Raw genomic sequence first — 19,538 nt, 5'->3', positions numbered from 1 at the left:
AAGGGGAGGGGACAAGCGAGCAGCCCCCTCCTTAACCATACCAAGTCACGTGCTTTCAACATGGGGGGGTGCTCTGGGGCGGGGGGGCTCTTCCCAACAACCCTGAGCTGTGGCTGTCGGGGTCTGCGGGTGGAGGGCCCCATTTTAAAACCCAATACCACTTTTATGGCCAATTACTTGCATATAAGCCCTCAAAATGGGCACTTTTGATCTTTCTTGTTCGGCTCCCTTAGACTTCAATGGGCTTTGCCATTCGGGTTAAAACTTTTCCTTAAGCCTGGTCTGAAGTTATTTATAAAAGGGTGCATATTGGGGATGGTATATAAAAAGAACCTGGGCCTATATGTGACAGCCCCTTAATTGTATTAACCCCTACTGTGCTAGAAGGTTACAGGGGTTGGGTTGGGCGGGGCAGGATGAAGAAAAAGGAATCAGCACAAGGTGCACATCCTACTATCTGTAAGTTATGTCCTTTGTGCTGATTTATCATTTTTTTATGTTGGTTGCCCTCAGCTTTAATGCTACAGCTTATAGACATGGAAAAAGATACTACCCAAATCACAAACAGGAATAGAATTCCCGCATCTACCATTTTCATTTAGGTATTTTATTATTATATATATTATATGTACTTTATACTTTCTTTGCAGAAGTGTACAGGCTGCCATGCTGATAACCTTCTTGGCGAGGGTCATGATTTTGTAAGTCTCTCTCCATCTACCTAAATTTTTTTAATCTAATTTTGATGTAATAGAATTTTTGATATAATATATGCAATGTGAATTAACCAATAATGCACAAGGCAACATTTTCATTTTATTTTCAAATGCTTCTCCACATTATTTGGCATTCAATGTGAGCATTTTTTGCTCTGTGAAAAACATCAACCCTTGTAAACCAGTTCAATGACCAATGAAGATACACAAAGAGCAGTAATTGTGCTAACCAATCACATTTTGCCTTTTATTGAATTACAGCATTCAGAGCAAACAAATGTGACTACTGGGCAACATGTTTATTAATAACAGAAATTAAATAGCTTCTGATTATCTCCATGGTTAGACATAAATATACAAACACAGTAGTGTACATATATGTCTGTCTATCTATCTATCTATCTATCTATCTATCTATCTATCTATCTATCTATCTATCTATCTATCTATCTATCTATCTATCTATCTATCTATCTATCTATCTATCTATCTATCTATCTATCTATCTATCTATCTATCTATCTATCTATCTATCTATCTATCTATCTATCTATATACACACACACTATATACAGTGGGGATCGAAAGTTTGGGCACCCCAGGTAAAAATGTGTATTAATGTGCATAAAGAAGCCAAGGAAAGATGGAAAAATCTCCAAAAGGCATCAAATTACAGATTAGGCATTCTTATAACATGTCAACAAAAGTTAGATTTTATTTCCATCACTGACACTTTCAATATTACAGAAAACAAAAAAAAATGGTGTCTGCAAAAGTTTGGGCACCCTGCAGAATTTATAGCATGCACTGCCCCTTTGCAAGGCTGAGACCTGCCAGTGTCATGGATTGTCCTCAATCATCGTCTGGGAAGACCAAGTGATGTCAATCTCAAAGGTTTTAAATGCCCAGACTCATCTGACCTTGCCCCAACAATCAGCAACATGGGATCTTCTAAGCAGTTGTCTAGAAAACTGAAACTGAAAATAGTTGACGCTCACAAAGCTGGAGAAGGCTATAAGAAGATAGCAAGCATTTTCAGATGTCAATATCCTCTGTTCGGAATGTAATTAAGAAATGGCAGTCATCAGGAACAGTGGAAGTTAAAGCAAGATCTGGAAGACCAAGAAAAATATCTGACAGAACAGCTCACAGGATTGTGAGAAAAACAATTCAAAACCCACGTTTGACTGCATGATCCTTCCAGAAAGATCTGGCAGACACTGGAGTTGTGGTACACTATTCCACTATAAAGAGATACTTGTACAAATATGGTCTTCATGGAAGAGTCATCTGAAGAAAACCTCTTCTACATCCTCACCACAAAAATCAGCGTTTGAACTTTGCAAATAAACATATAGACAAGCCTGATGCATTTTGGAAACAAGTTCTGTGGACCAATGAGGTTAAAATTGAACTTTTTGGCCGGAATGAGCAAAGGTACTTTTGGAGAAGAAGGGGCACAGAATTTAATGAAAAGAACCTCTGTCCAACTGTTAAGCATGTATGTGGATCAATCATGCTTTGGGGTTGTATTGCAGCCAGTGGCACAGGGAACATCTCACGAGTAGAAGGAAAAATGGATTCAATAACATTTCAGCAAATTTTGGATGGTAACTTGATGCCATCTGTGAAAAAGCTGAAGTTAAAAAGAGGATGGCTTCTACAAATGGATAATGATCCTAAACACACCTCGAAATCCACGGGGGATTACATCAAGAGGCGTACATCAAAAGGTTTTGCAATGGCCTTCACAATCTCCTGACTTAATTGAAAATCTATGGATAGACCTTAAAAGATCAGTGTGTGACAGACATCCCAGAAATCTCAAAGAACTGGAAGACTTTTGTAAGGAAGAATGGGCAAAGATACCTCAAACAAGAATTTAAAGACTCTTGGCTGGCTACAAAAGGCGTTTACAAGCTGTGATACTTGCCAAAGGGGGCAGTACAAGATATTAACTCTGCAGGGTGCCCACACTTTTGCAGATGCCATTTTTTTGTTTTCTGTTATTTTGAAAGTGTAAATGATGGAAATAAAATCTAACTTTTGTTGACATATTATAAGAATGTCTAATCTTTTATTTGATGCCTTTTGGAGATTTTTCCATCTTTCCTTGGCTTCTTTATGCACATTAATACAAATTTGTACCTGGGGTGCCCAAACTTTCGATCCCCACTGTATATAAATAAATGGATGGATTTCTGTGCTAAAAGTATTAAGAAATGTGATTCAATTGTGTCTAGTTTGAGAAGGGCTGCACACATGGACCTATAGAAAATCCAAAGAATTGTGTATGGAGATATGTGTTTTGCGCTTAACCCAATAAAAAATGTTGAAATAATGTTAGCAAGAGATGCTCAAAGAAATTATATAAAGCATAATGTATAAATAAATAGTTGTTATATATTGTGAGTCCTTGATAAATTAATAAAAAGTCCAAATAATCGTGCCAATCCAAAATAAGTGAAATATGGATATGAAGAACTGCAAGTTCCAGCACATATGATTCACTATGTATGCTAGGAGAGAAACCCTCTAGGGTATGTTCCAAAGGCTGTTTACCAGATGAAAATGGTCATCCAATTTAATGGATAGACTTAAGCCCCATACACACATACCGATCGTCGGCCGAAAAGCTTCAGCCGACGACCGATCTGCCGATTGTAGACTTGTTAGTATGATGCCTCCGACAGCCGACAGCGCACATTCAGCCGAAAAGGATCTGTCATGCAAGCATTAAAATTTTTGTATGCCGACACCAGAGCGGCCGATTGTTCGCCAGTCAGTACAGATTTCGGCCGACAGACCGCAGATTTGCAAGACTGGGCATGCTCAGAAAAGGAAAAACACAGGGAAAGTTAACCATTACATGACATCACTTCTGCAGTCGGCTGTAGTCGGCGGACAAAATTCATGTGCAGTCTTTTGCACTTTTCAACAGACACCGACAGCCCTGGACAAAAGACGGCCGATCGTTCGCCGACGATCGGTACGTGTGTACGGGGCTTTAGGTTCGCTTAATTGATGATAATGAGATCCACCAGGTGTGATTCAATACAATTTGCAGTAGGCACGAGGACTGGATTGGAGTTGGGAGTTCCCAGCACTATATATATATATATATATATATATGTATGTATACATATACATATACACACACAGAGACATAACTATATAGTTATATATGATACAAACTATTCCATTGTCACATACATATACAGGATATCATAAGTTGCAAGCTTTCAAAAACAGTAAATGTCCACATGCTGAAAATATACAGACATGTATAAAGTGTGTGTGCCCATGATCATTAACCGCTTGCTGGTTAGGGCTGCGTCGCTAGCCTGTGAGGCTCTAGGGAGCGAGCGCGCCGCCGGAGGCGCGCTCCCGCTCGGTCACTGACCCCCCCGCGCGTGTGCCTGGCTGACCCGATGTCCGCCGGGCACTCGCGATCGTCCGTTACGAAGAAAGGCAGGCGACTAATGTAAACAAAGCCGCCTGTCATTCTTCCCTGTGTAAGATTGGAGATCACACGGTTCTACTATGTAGGACCGTTGATCTCTGTTCTTACACTAGTAGTCACAGTTAGAAACACGCCCCTAGGGACACACTTAACCCCTCCCTCTCCAATAAAGTTAACTCCTTCACTGCCATTGTCATTTTTACAGTAACAGTGCATATGTATAGCACTGATTACTGCAGTAATATCACTGGTAACCCCAAAAGTGTCAAAAATGTCAGTCAAGGGTCCGATCTGCCCACTGCAATGTCGCAGTCCCACAAAAAAAAAATCACAGATCGCCGCCATTACTGGTTAAAAACAAAAATGACAAAAATCTTTCCCTTAGTTAGTAAACGCAATAACTTTTGCGCAAACCAATCAAAATACGCTTTTTGCGATTTTTTTTACCAAACATATGTAGCATAAAACAAATTGACCTAAAATGTTAAAAAATTTTGTTTTTTACATTTTTTTGGGGAATTTCATATAAAAAAATGTGAAAATCTTGTTATTTTTGCAAAATTGATGCTCTTTTTTTGTTTATAGCGCATGATCAAAAAATCGCACAGGTGATCAAATACCACCAAAAGAAAGCTCTGTTTGTGGGGAAAAAAGGACGTCAAATTTGTTTAGGTACAGCGTCGCACGACCGCGCAACTGTCCGTTAAAATCACGCAGTGCTGAATCACAAAATAGGCCCTGGTCAGGAAGGGGGTAAAATCTTCTGGGGCTTAAGTGGTTAAACATCAAAGCTCTTAAAGCGGAGTTCCGGGCACAGATGTCATTTTTTAATGAACATACCCCCGGGACAGTCAGGGCTAGCACATTCCACAATGGCTAGCTTCTGATCTGTCCCGGTTCGAAATTACCTTTTAGAAGAAATACTTACTTATAAAATTTCTTCCACAGCGTTTCCATCTCTCTTGTGGGCAGCTGAAGCCGGCGCGGTCCTCTTCTGCGTCTTCTTCCGTGTCTTCTTCTCCCAGAATGCGCCGCACCGACCCCTTTCGTCACTTCCGGCGCGGTGCCGCATTCCTAAACAGCTTCTGGGCATGCCCAGAAGCTGTTTAGCAGGGGAATGCGGCGTCGCCCGGAAGTGACGAGCGGGGTCGGTGACGTCACATTGATTCCTGGGAGCGATGACGTTTAGCTCCCAGGAATCATCGCAGCGCAGGAAGTGACAGGGTGAGCCGCGGCTCCGAGGGAGGAAGTACCCTGAGGTGAGTATTTACGATCGTCAATTACAAGGTGAGTTTTTAAAAAAAAAAATCTAACTATCCAATTCCTTTTCAGGTTAGGCTGAAAAATATCGTTTTTGTGCCCGGAACTCCGCTTTAATGCTGAAACCTCTTAATGCTTGGGACCTCTTACTGTGAATAATGTAGATGTGGTCACTTTGTAATCTCATAATGTAAAAGTAATGTATTCAATAATCTAAAAAGCAAAAAAAATGGCAAAACTCAAAACATATATGAGCACTGACCACACCCACAATTACAATGCCCAAAATGTTTTTTATTTATTTTTTTTTTTAAATATGGGTTAATTTTTCTGAAATTTTAACTATTTTGTCATTTGTAGTCTGTAAAGCTGCATCTTAGAATTATTAAGTGAGATATTTGGCATGCATGCATACACAATTCTGTTGCATTTTGTTTTTAGGATGAACTTTTGGAGGGGGTTGGAGAAACTGGAAGCAAATCTGGTGAGGCTCTTGTAAAGGTTTTGGTAAGTTTTCTTGTTCACTCACTTCATTTCTGTTTGTTCATATCAGCTGGTCAGAGATACTGAGGCTGATTAAGGTATGTTCACACAATAAATTGTTTAATATTCACTTCAATTACCCATTAATGAGCGGATAAAAAAAATGAACCGGAAGTTGCTTTTTTCATAAATAGATAATTGAAGTGAATCTTCATACAATTTATAGTGTGAACATTCTCAGTTCCTTTAGTAAATCATCCTCAGTGAATCAGGCCAAGGTGGAGTCAGATGAGTGCTTGCTGCAGGACTAATTTACACATCATAATTTCTGTATCAAATAAGCCCATTGGTCTATAAAGTAAGAGCTACCGTATTTTCCGGCGTATAAGACGACTGGGCGTATAAGACGACCCCCCTATTACATGATCTACCGGTAATACTTATACTTAGGTTACCTTGGAGATATTATACTCGGCATATAAGACGACCCCCCATTTTTGGGGGATTTTTTTGAGGTTCAAAAGTAGTCTTATACGCCAGAAAATACAGTACTTATTTTTCAGGGACATTTCTGAAATAAAAAATTGAATTAGAATAGACATAATTAAGAAAACAAAACAAAAACAGAGACAGCAATTCATTGGATGACTTGAAGTGTCACTAAACCCAGGACCCTGCATTGACTATGTCTGGTCTCCCACAGTACACAGAACATGGAAATATAATTATTATATTAAATATAAACAGATAAATAACTTTTCTCATCATCAGTATATAGCAGCCTTGTGACTTGTATCAGTTCCTAGTAAAGCTTGTAGGAGGAGTTTTCATTTCCCCCTGATCCTCTGTCTGGAAATGTCTGGACATTGCTGATTGGCTCTGTACTGATCACATGCACTCTCCCAAGAAAAAAAAAAAAAACTCTCTAGCAATACACACCAAACTGAGCATGTGCAGCCTGTCCCTGGCTCTGTAAATATCAGGTTATGAAAGTGAAAGAAGAGAAGGATTAGAGAGACAGGATCAAGCAGCCTTTATACACAATGCAGAGGATTAACCCCCTAGGTTCCACAGTGTGTATAGCAAGCATATACAGACTGAATTTACTGTTGTGGGTTTAGTACCACTTTAAGCCTATTACACACTATCAGTTTTTTTTTCCATTCAACCCAGTGGGCTGAACGAAAAAAACAAAATGAATAGTTTGGGAGGAGATCCTGTACTAACAATGCGATATTAGTACAGTGATCTCCCCATTGAGCTATTGTGTTCTGACAGGGGAATTACCCCCCAGTAGAACACACCAGTCAAGAGCGCTGATCGGATGACAATTGGCAGACCTTTTTAGGCCATGCCCCTTCGACAGAAGATGGATGTTTGCCCTGACTTCTGTCGGACCGGCTGCCATACACACGAGCTGAATGTCAGCTGGTTTTTGTGTGTGTACGGGCCCTAAGGGAGTAAAATGAAAATGTATGAAATGAAAAATATAAATGACATAATCTCAAAACATTTAGTGGCATTTTTATGAAGTAATGAAGGTGGCAGTCACTGAAAATTCACTGGTGGTGAATAGTTTACTGCATATTAAAACAAATTCACTAGGAATATTCACCTGCAGTGAATTATTGTTTGATGTCATATTCACTGCTTAAAAAAATTGTCCTTCAGTATATGAGCCGTTACTCCCAAAAGGATAAAACACTGCAAAATATCACTTGCCAAAGACAGCTTGCTTACCGGACCTGCAAGGAAGCAAAGAGTGGAGTAATAAATGTATCAATAGGTCCCAGAGTGCAAAGGTCCTAGGAATAGGAGAAGGTGAACAGGGGATTTTAAATAAAGATTTCTGGTAGATTTCTTACTACTATAGTAAAAGCTAATCCTTTGTTTCCTAAAGGAATATAGACTCATCACTTAGCTTAGCTATAAGGAAGTAGTTTTCACTTTAATCATCCAATCACATGCAGGCAAAAATCCTGTTGGTTTATTTCCATTGCACATGAATGGAATCCAAAGTGAACAAAGCTTCATCTAGTTTACTAAGGCTAACCAATACATCACTTGATGTATTTTATTCAGCCCCCTAGGCTGCAATAGAGAAACCCATCTATACCTCCATCCAAGCAGACCACCATGGATGAGGGAATCTTCATTGCTGGCTATTGAATTCAGCAGTTACGAGGCTGCCTGAATACCCAAACAGTGACTGCATCTAATAGGGTGCAGACACTGCTGGGCTGATCATTTTCTACTTGACTCAGTTAAAATTTAGATTGACTTTTGTTGAGCTGGGTGGTACTTGCAAGGTCAATTTTGGTCAATTCAGCAGGAATCATCTGAAATTCATCCACTGAGCAGGGGGGTGCCAGGAGCATCACCAGGGGGGACCCAAGAAGAGGAGGATTGGGGCTGTTCTGTGCAAAACCATTGCACAGAGCAGGTAAATATGCCATGTTTGTTATTTTATTTTAAACAAATGTAACCTTTACAACCACTTTAGGCTAAGCCAACATTTAGCTTTCTATGCAAACAGTCTTCCAATATAAAGGGAGCCTGTCTGAAGAAAATAAGATAATAAAGCTAAGACCGATGAGAAAGAGCCTTGACATACACGTAGAAGGCTGGACAAATCAATGATTGGGGTACAAATGACCTTTATTGGGCTTTTGTTTTTTTAGAACTCATTGGGACTAGATGAAGCCTCGTTGAAGATTGCTTGTGCATTGGTAAGGTTAAACAAGTATATTGACAACATCTTATATTGTTTACTATGTTAAATATCATAATATTTTTTAATGCTTTACTGAGCAAATAATATTTGTTAGGCAAGTAACAGGGACTTTTTGTAAAATGTAGTACATTATTGCATTGAAATATGGTTTATGAATAAGAGAATTATTTTCTCAGTTCACTTCTCGGTAGTTCTCTGAGGAAAATGATCTCCTCTGGCACCCTGTTTATGAAGCATAGAACTTCAGTTCTAACAGGGAGAACAGAGGAGAAGTTTTTCCTCTGAAAACGGCCGAGATCTGTGTAAAAGTGGGTGGGCTGCCTGTAATCTCGTGAGACACAGCCAGAATACAGTAAGAGAAAATCACTGAAACACTCAGGTGCCCGTTTATTCGCCACCTCCTTCCCAAACCTATTCTGACACTTCGCTCCTACATGTAAAAATCTATTTTTTTTGCTAGAAAATTACTTGGAATTCTCAAACCTTATATTTTTTTTAGCAGAGACACTATAGAATGTGTGTTGCAAATTTTTATGTCACACGGTATTTGCGCAGCGGTTTTTCAAATGCAGATTTTTTTAGAAAAAAAAAACACATTCGTGAATTAAAAAAAAAAAAAAAACAGTAAAGTTAGCCCAATTTTGTTTGTATAATGTGAAAGATGATGTTACGTCGAGTAAATAGATACCTAACAAGTCACACTTAAAAAATTGCGTCTGCCCGTGGAAAAGTGGCAAAATACAGTGCCTAAATGTCCCCTAAGGCAATGATTTAAATATCTCTACAGGTTACCAGTTTAGAGTGGCACAGGAGGTCTGGTGTTAGAATTATTGCTCTCGCTCTGACGTTCGCGACAATACCTCAGTTGTGTGGTACGATCACTGTTTGCATATGCATGTGGGAGTAACGTATGCGTTCACATTTGCACTTCAGCACAGAGGGACGGGGGCTTTACATTTTTTTTTTATTTATTTATTTTATACAAAATTTTTTTTTTTTACACTTTTAAAAAAAAACATTTTTTTGTACAAACTAATTGCTATCACACAGGATGAACAACATTCCTTGTGATAGCATGGGCCATGACAGGTCCTCTTTATGGAGAGATTTGGGGTCTATTAGACCCTAAATCTCTCCTCTGGCCCCCAATGCAGCTGATCGGACCGACAAAGCGGCAGAACCGGAAGTGACTAATACTCGTCGCTCCCAGTTTCCAGGGTTACAGAGAGAGGGGAATGATGTCAGTTCCTCTTTCTCTGTCCCAGGCAGCCATTGCCACCAGCCACATCTCTCCCGACCTCTGAGATGGGACGGAGAGCCTGGGAGAGGCGGTGGTGGCGGGAGGGGGTGGGATCCCCTTCCGCCACCCGCAGAAGTGATCGAGTGGCTAATCAGATTACTTCTCCTTTGTAAGGAATTGCAGGCTGAAACTAACGGTACTGGGATGATGCCTGTAGGTGCAGGCATGATCCCTGTATAAGCACTGAAACCCAAGGACATACAGGAGTGGTTAAGCAGTAGCAAATTACCACTGATGAGTACGCAGGCAACCTCAGAGGAGACCCCCACCTCATATTAATAAAATAGTTGCTCCCCCTACACAAAAAAAAAAAAAAAAAAAATATATATATATATATATATATATATATATGTAGCACCCTCCTAGGTAGGTGCTAGGTAACCTATAGGGGAGACCTTGTCTGCTTATCAGCAGGGTCCAATTGTTCAGCTAGGCTGTCATAGTTAGTCCCCCTACACAATATATATATATTTCTCTATCCCCCCCCCCCCCCTCAGTTCTCCCCGGATTCTGTCTTCTCTCTCCAATGCTCCACCTCTGGGCTGGTGAATCTGGGAGTGTGAATTCTGGCACAGATCGCCAGTGAAGTGCGGAGATCGCAGCTTCATAAACTGGCCGTTTCTGTGTCAGTCAATGACAGATTCTCTGTGTGTGGAGATGGAACATGTTCTCCCCCGATCATCTCTGTTTCATAAACCGATAATGATCTGAGATCGCTGCTTATCTGGGTTTCATAAAATGGACACCTATATGTGACTATAACAGAAATGAGCATTTTATCTATTAGACCATCACAACCCTTTGAAGAAGAAATCAGCCACACTGCTCATGTAAAACGTATATAATTTATTAAATACAACAATATGAGAAAGCAATTTATGTTCTCATATTGTATTAAATAGTGTTTTACCTATGCATGTCTCTGTTTACTGTATTATATGAAGATTTTATATACTAATTGGAAATAATATTCTGCAATAGGCGGGGAAACTTTTAAAATCAGAGTGCCTGAAGGCAGCCCTTGGGGTATGTATATATATAAAATATCATCTGTAAATTAGAAATGGCAGAAATAATAGATTGTATAATGTCGCTTAGAATTATTGGTTGCTACGGGACCAGAATCTGAACTTTTCCATTTGGATATTTGTCTAACCCTAAACCCAGCCTAAGATTTTTACTGAAGAGACTTTTACAGATTTATCACAGAGGGTAATGAACATTATAATACATCTTCATGCTATTTTAATCAACATGAACCGCATGCAGATCTAACAAACACTATTGCATCCAGGCATTCAGTCAATAAAATTCATAAATGTTTTTTGACGGAGACAGCTGCAGAATAGTAGAAAGTTAGTGACCAAACTGTTGAGAAAAATCAGGTCTGCTAAGGTTGCCTTCATCACAAAACTTCATGAACACAATGACAAATCTCTTGGCAGGTGAAAAAGTATATAGATTTGTCTGGAGCTTAGCTCTAAAGCATGCCATAAAGTAGTCAGAGAAATACATGTAGATATAAACAGTTTTGCTATTTTTGTCTGATTTTTCAATTAATGTTTGTCATTTAGATATGAGTTGTTATGTGAACTCCTGTATTTCATTTCAGACTGTTGCTCCGGGCCTATTAGCTGATCTGATAAAACTTTATTGTGAGGTAATATTATAAACTATCTCAAACTGCAATTTTTTTTTTTATTAAAAAAAATGTTTTTTTCAATCCAAACTCTTTAATAATATAACAATTTCAGCATAATTTATGGACCAATTTTCTTGCAGTATTCCTTCTATCCCATTTTGTTTCCCAAATCCTTTGTGTGTTCCTAAAATCCCTACTGCATTAACAAAAAAAATTGAAATTCAATAGCTGAGGGAGTTGTTGTCAAACCGGCTGTCAAAGCCCTGCAACATCAGCATTAAAATCTTTCCAATTAAATCCTCAGAGAATTAAGGTTTCTGTCTGTTAAATGCTAATTCATAAAGTGCATCACTGTTATAAATAACAAAAAAAATGTAAATTCATATATAGGCAATAACATAAAACTGTCCCACGTGCTGAAAATTGTTTGTGTCAACCAATATTAATAAATATCCCTAAAAACTAGCGTATGCAAAACAAACATCAAAATCTATAAAAATACAACAGATCAGTCCGACTCCGGTGCTCATCAAGTAAAAGTGCTCTCATGCTTCAAGTATAAATATTTCCGGGTGTATCACCCTCTGTGCTCATACCACGCTCGCCTCTAAATTTAACCCACAAGGGGTCTCAAAACCACTGGCCTCCTTCCAGAATCCTCCTTTTCCTCTTTCCCTTTAAATAAGTTGCAGCTACAGTATCCACCAGACAAGGATGCAACAGACTTTGCTCAAAATAAATAGAGAGAGATCATAAGGTCGGCAGACTTAGACCACAAGGTTTGCTCTTGGATAGAAAACTGGTTAAAGGGGCACGTCCAAAGGGTGGTAATAAATAACGTGTACTCAGACTGGTCTGGAGTGAAAAATGGGGTGCCCTAAGGCTCAGTCCTGGGACCAATTTTGTTCAATTTATTCATAAATAGCATTGAGGATGGGATCAGAAGCTCAATCTCAGTTTTTGCAGGTGTCACAAAATTAAGCAGGGCAATAACTTCACATCATGATGCAGAAATCTTACAGAATGACCTGAACAAAATAACAGAGTGGGCAACTACATGGCAAATGAGGTTTAATGTGGAGAAGTGTAAGGTATTTCACTTGGGGACTAAAAACATAAATGCAAAATATGCATTGGTGGGGAACCTCTGGGGGAATCAAGAATGGAGGAAGATCTGGGAGTCTTAGTTGAAGATAGACTAATGCCCCGTACACACGTGCAGATTATCTGAAGACTTTTGTCTGCAGATTTACCTCCCGGATTGCATACAAATTGAAAGTGTTTAGGTTTGACCTCATATTATATGGTTTTGGTAAGTCTACAGACAAAAGTCTTCAGATAATCTGCACGTGTGTACGGGGCATAAGCAATAGCATGCAATGTCAGGCTGCAGCTGCCAAAGCCAGCAGAATATTGGCATGCATAAGGAAGGGGATATATTCTAGAGATAAACCTATAATCCTACCACTTTATAAAACTCTGGTCCGGCCACACCTGGAGTATTCTGTCCAGTTCTGGTCGCCAATCCTCAGAAAGGATGTGCTGGAACTGGAAAGAGTCCAAAGAACGGTAACTAAGCTAATTAGGGGGTTGGAGGACCTAAATTATGAGGAGCGTTTATAAGCGCTCGATTTATTCTCCCTAGAGAAGAGACACCTGAGTGGGGAAATGATAGCGATTTACAAATAACTCAACGGTGATCTCAGCATAGAAAAAAAACTATTCGGTCGCAAGGAGTACAAGAGAACACGAGGCCATTCAATGCGATTAGAGGAGAAGCGATTTAACCTCAGGCTACGCAAGGGTTTTTTTACAGTAAGGGCAATACGATTGTGGAACTCGCTTCCACAAATGGTAGTAACTGCGGGGAGTATGGCTACCTTTAACCACTTTAGCCCCGAAAGATTTGGCTGCTCAAAGACCAGGCCCTATTTTGCGATTTGGCACTGCGTGACTTTAACGGACAATTCCGCTGTCGTGCAATGCTGTACCCAAACTAAACTGACGTCCTTTTTTTTCCCACAAACAGAGCTTTCTTTTGGTGGTATTTGATTACCTGTGCAATTTTTATTTTTTGCGCTATAAACAAAAAATGCAACAATTTTGAAAAAATAATATTTTTCACATTTTTTTATATGAAATTAAAAAAAAAAAAAAAAAAAGTAAAAATCAAAATGTTTAAACATTTTAGGCCAATTTGTTTTCTGCTGCATATTTTTGGTAAAAAAAATCACAATAGGCATATTTGTTTGGTTTGCGCAAAAGTTATTGCGTTTACTAACTACGGGAAAGATTTATGTCATTTTTATTGTTTTTTTTTTACTAGTAATGGCAGCGAGCTACGTTTTTTTGCGGGACTGCAACATTGCGGCGGACAGATCGGACCCCTGACTGACATTTTTGACACTTTTGGAAGTACCAGTGACATTACTACAGTAATCAGTGCTACAAAGGTGCACTGTTACTGTCAAAATGACACTGGCAGGGAAGGGGTTAACTTTATTGGTGATCAACGGGTTAAGTGTGACCCTAGGGGTGTGATTCTAACTGTCAGGGGGCATGGCTTGTTAGATCATCACAGAGACATGCGATCCCATATAGCAGGATCGCATAGCCTCTGTGATGATCTAAGGGAGAATGACAGACAGCTGTGTTTACATTAGCCGTCTGTCTTTCTCCCTCTGCAGCGGGAGATCATGAGTGACCGGCAGCCATTGGAGCCACTGGTCACTCACGCTAGCTCCTCAGGGAACGAGCGGGGGTGGGGGCGGGCCACCGGGGGCACGCGCTCACCCCCCACAGGCGGCTGAGCGAGTGACGTACCCCTACGTCACTTTGCCCAGCAGCGGCTGCCTGCTGCAGTATATATGCGGCGGGCGGTCGTTGTGTGGTTAAAAGACTCTTGGACATACATCTCCAAGATCAAAACATTCAGGGGTATGGGAAATCAATACGTCCACACACACCTACACAGGTTGAACTGGATGGAATTTTGTCTTTATTCAACCTCAACTACTATGTAACTATGTAACTATGTATAGTGCTTTGACACTGGTGCTTAAAAGGTATGTGTTGATGTCTGCATTTCAGTAAGAACATGTGGCATGGTTAGGGTTAACTGTAAAATTTATTTGCTTTGTAAATGTAGCAAACAAATTAGAAATCTTATAATCAGTCTTTTTAATGCCATAAGCACTGTGTTGGATAAAATATTAATTTACATTAATTATTTTCTGTTTTATAGTTAAAGGGAAGTGGTGCAACTGATGCTGCTGCTAAACTAGCAGAATTACTGGTAAGAACCTTTTATAATGTAATTGCAAAGTATTGTAAAGAATGGAAACCAATTACCAGTAATTTCCTAACTGACTGGAATACGTTGAAATCTGATTGCTAGGTGTAGATACATTTTGTACATCCAGTTTGCTCTACTTGAAATGTCCTCTTGAATAAGCCCACAGGGTTTGGCAACTATACACTGTTCACATGTATTCAATTCCAAACCTGCCATGGTAAATGACAAAGTAGGGATTGGTGAGATGAACACTGTAGACAGAGAAAAGGCCATATTTTTATTGGGCAATATGAAGAGTAAGGCTAATTCTCAGCATTGCAGTGCAGTTTTGAAATGCAACTAAAAATGTAATAAACAATGTTTATCAAACTTCTGAACAAGGTATATCTGCTGATGCATTGGACAGATTGTCTCTGCAGGTGGAACAGATCACTTTTTAGTAAGAGCCTCAAACTGCTGTCACTTCTCAAACATCAGTCCCCAAACCCATTTGGGAGACACCATGTCACCAATGTCATGAGGTTGAAATGTGACTGTTTGCCAGAGGGGGCCCAGAGTTCATATATTATAGTAATGGCGCTTTTCCACTGCATGGAACCGTACCGGTTCGGCACGCTTTTGTGCTTTTCCACTGCTGGTACCGCATGGTATAGGGTCGGAACGGTTCGGTACGGTACGGTATAGGTTTGCTTTTCCACTGCATGGAACCGAACGGTACGGTACGGTATGGCTCTGAAAAAACAGTACCTACTCGATTGTGGTTCCAACAGGTACCAAACTGGTACCATATCCCACAATCCTTTGCATGCAGTCACTACTAGCCACTGATTGGTAAGAGAATCCCACCCACCCCGTTGTTATCCCACCCACTTAACTTTAGTACTACTTTAGTGGAAAAGCAAACCTATACCGTACCGTACCGAACCGTTCCGACACTATACCATGCGGTACCAGCAGTGGAAAAGCAAACCGGGCCAAGCAGGGCCGAGTAGAGCCGAGCCGGTACTAGCCGGTACTTGCAGTGGAAAAGTGCCATAACATGGATACTTTTTTGCAACCTGCTGACATTTATTTTATATTTTAATGTTTTTCTGTTTTACCATACTTAGTTTTCTTTTGGACTGTGTCACATTGGAGCTTAATTTATATATATATATATATATATATATATATATATATATATATATAGATAGATATAGATATAGATCTATATATATATATATATATATCTATCTATATATATATATATATATATCTATCTATCTATCTATCTATATATATATATATATATATATATATATATATATATATATATATACACATCATGTATGAAATCCCTTTTTATCTATTTTAAATAGAAAAAACTTGGATGTGCCTTGGATGAGGAGCTTGGTCTGGAAGACGGTCAAACACTGGTAAGAATGTACTTAATGTTTTTGAATGAATGTTCATCCTTACAATTCCATTCTTGAAACCTCTCCAGCAGGTTCTGTTGCAATTAAACTATAGATCAAAAAACTTAGGTATGTAAGCAATGGGCATTTTCTCAGGCTTTATAAGTACTGCAATAACAAAATTCAGCTTAAAGTGACTCTTAAAGTATAACTAACAGCAACATTTTTTTTGTCACATTTTTATTGCTGTCTGTGTCCCCTTCAGGGATATCCTTCCTCTCTATTTGCCCTTTTTACCATTATCATTGAAAATTAAAGTAAAAGAAATTTCCAAATTTTGGTTTGACACCAGAACAGAAAAAGAGGGGAAATCTTCCAATGGGGACACTAGTTCTGGTGACACTCAGATTCCCTCACTTTGGAGGGATTTCTGCTCACTTCCTGTTTTGTCTATGGGACAGGAAGTGAAGGGAAATCTCCCCAATGGGACACATATGGAAAAAATACTGACCAATGGCGTCTCCAGCTTTCATTTTTAGGGGGGGGGGGCACATGGTGCGGCAGGGACAAAAGTAGGGGGGCCAACTATAAAATGCAAATAGATAGATAGATAGATAGAGAGAGAGAGAGAGAGAGAGAGAGAGAGAGAGAGAGAGATAGATAGAGAGAGAGAGAGAGAGAGAGAGAGAGAGAGAGAGAGAGAGAGAGAGAGAGAGAGAGATAGATAGATAGATAGATAGATAGATAGATAGATAGATAGATAGATAGATAGATAGATAGATAGATAGATAGATAGATAGATAGATAGATAGATAGAATGCACTCCAGAGGTCTTGATACAAATTCACCTTTGATTTGTGCAATATACAATACACCTGTTCCTTGGGGGTCCTGTCCTGTTCCTGGGGGGTCCTGTCCTGTCCTTGGGGGTCCTGTCCTGTTCCTTGGGGGTCCTGTCCTTGGGGTCCTGTCCTGTCCTTGGGGGTCCTGTCCTGTTCTTGGGGGGGTCCTGTCCTGTTCCTTGGGGGTCCCCCAAGGAACAGGACAGGACCCCCCAAGGAAAGGACCCCCCAGAACAGGACAGGACCCCCAGGAACAGGACAGGACCCCCCAAGGACAGGACCCCCCAGGAACAGGACAGGACACCCCAGGAACAGGACAGGACCCCCAGGAACAGGACAGGACCCCCCACAGGACCCCCAAGGAAGAGGACAGGACCCCCAAGGAACAGAACCGGACCCCCCAAGGACAGGACAGGACCCCCAAGGACAAGACCACCAGGAACAGGACAGGACCCCCCAGGAACAGGACAGGACCCCCAGGAACAGGACAGGACTCCCCAGGAACAGGACAGGGCCCCCAAGTACAGGACAGGACCCCCAAGGACAAGACCCCCAGGAACAGGACAGAACCCCCCAGTAAAAGGACAGGACCCCCAAGGACAGGACAGGACCCCCAAGGACAAGACCCCCAGGAACAGGACAGGACCCCCTAGGAACATGACAGGACCCCTAAGGAACAGGACAGGACCCCCCAAGGACAGGACCCCCCAGGAACAGGACAGAACTGTCCAGAACAGGACAGGACCCCCCAGGAACAGGACAGGACACCCAAGGAACAGGACAGGACCCCCAAGGAACAGAACAGGACCCCCCAAGGAAAGGACAGGACCCCCCAAGGAAAGGACAGGACCCCCAAGGACAAGACCCCCAGGAACAGGACAGGACCCCCCAGGAACAGGACAGGACCCCCAGGAACAGGACAGGACTCTCCAGGAACAGGACAGGACCCCCAAGGACAAGACCTGCAGGAACAGGACAGGACCCCCCAGGAACAGGACAGGACCCCCAAGGACAAGACCCCCAGGAACAGGACAGGACCCCCCAGGAACAGGACAGGACCCCCCAAGGACAGGACCCCCCAAGGACAGGACCCCCACTGACCTAAATGGATGTATTCGGATGATGCCGGTCCCGGCCTGATCCATCCTCAACTCGTGTGTGCTGTGACTGTCCTCCTCTCCTCTGCTGGTGCTGGTTCCCGCTTCTCCTCCTTCACACAGACACAGCGCAGGCGCCCGCTCTCCCTTTCAATGTCACCCCGCGCACCGCGCTGTCTGCCGCTAGCCTGAGTGAGTGGGGGGGCCTGACACGCCTCCATGGGGAACGCCCTCCTGCTGTGTCGCCTGACAGTCCTTCCTCCTTTCTTCCTTTAGCACCGGTGTCGTGTCGGAAACCGGCGCCTACGGCCGCCGAGACTTGCTTAAGTTAAATTAATAGCCTAATTTTTTGGGGGGGGGGGCACATGGGGGGCCCACTGTCATTTTGGGGGGCCGTGGTCCCCTCTGGCCCCCCCTAGTGATGCCACTGATACTGACAGAGGTTATAATCTTCGCGTACTCTATCAAAAATGAAAATAAATGTTGCTTTTAGTTCTACTTTAAGCAAAAGCTGCTTAAAGAGGTTTGTGCTTGCCAGGGGCTGACTGGCAACTTTTGGCCCAGGGGGCAAGTACAAACCAGAGGCCCATGGTGCAGCGACTCGGCCCCCCTCCCTCTCAATCTCCTTGTGGCCTCCTCCTGACCGCCATTCCAGGCTAAAGCTCTGCTCCACGTACTCTCTACTCACCAGCCAAATCCAGGTTCCTGACCTAGCCAGCAAAGGGGAGATGGGGGGAGCTGGGACAGCTCGGTCGGTGCTGCCTGTTGCAGGAGGGTCTCCAGTGGGTCTTGGAACCAGCCTCTACTCAGACACAGTTTACACAATCCATGCTGGGGCTCGTTCCTTGTCTTCATCCTGCACAAAGTAGGTCAGAGGTGGGGACTTTTTACTTCTCTTCACCAGTAATCTTTTATGCATGTCTGTAGCAGAAGCGGTGCAGCGATTTTACATGGCAACAGAGCGGCCCAGGGGGCAATTTCCCCCCTGCCCCCTTGCCAAGTCCTCCCCTGGAAGAAAACAAAATACTTTCCTTTCCTGATGCCCACAAACACCGAACACTGCTCCTATACAGGGAAATCCCATGCTGAAGTTCCTTCTTAAAAAGAAACTTCTGGGAGTGTCCACTTCCTGTAACCTCAACTGCACTTAGTGATCCTCCCACCATCCCCCTCATCATTACTGTTTCCTGTACTGCACCCCTTGACAAGTATACATTGATCATTGGTATCCTTTGTGTATAAATGTTTACAAACAATAAATTGTGTTTTTAGAAATACAAGGTAAGATCTGTTTTATCTCCATCTTAACTTG

The 19,538-nt window shown here is 41.5% G+C and overlaps 1 protein-coding gene and 2 long non-coding RNA genes across 3 annotated transcripts in view; 2 read left to right on the top strand and 1 right to left on the bottom strand.

Annotated features, from left to right (window-relative positions):
- The window catches only part of LOC309562231 (uncharacterized protein), a gene marked incomplete at its 3' end in the record, with an annotated part of 1,785,816 nt that overhangs the window by 739,985 nt on the left and 1,026,293 nt on the right, over nucleotides 1–19,538 (top strand). The window lies entirely within an intron of this gene.
- LOC309561597 overlaps nucleotides 1–19,538 on the bottom strand; it is a 971,235-nt gene that overhangs the window by 112,546 nt on the left and 839,151 nt on the right. The window lies entirely within an intron of this gene.
- LOC309561598 lies at nucleotides 627–8,652 on the top strand. The gene is made up of 3 exons (XR_014225587.1): nucleotides 627–701; nucleotides 5,881–5,946; nucleotides 8,604–8,652. It is a non-coding gene; the product is annotated as an uncharacterized lncRNA (long non-coding RNA).

This window comes from Pelophylax lessonae (assembly GCF_965119305.1).
Source record: "Pelophylax lessonae genome assembly, chromosome: 8".
Classification (NCBI taxonomy): Eukaryota; Metazoa; Chordata; class Amphibia; order Anura; family Ranidae; genus Pelophylax; species Pelophylax lessonae.
This window is presented reverse-complemented; position numbering and strand designations above follow the sequence as displayed.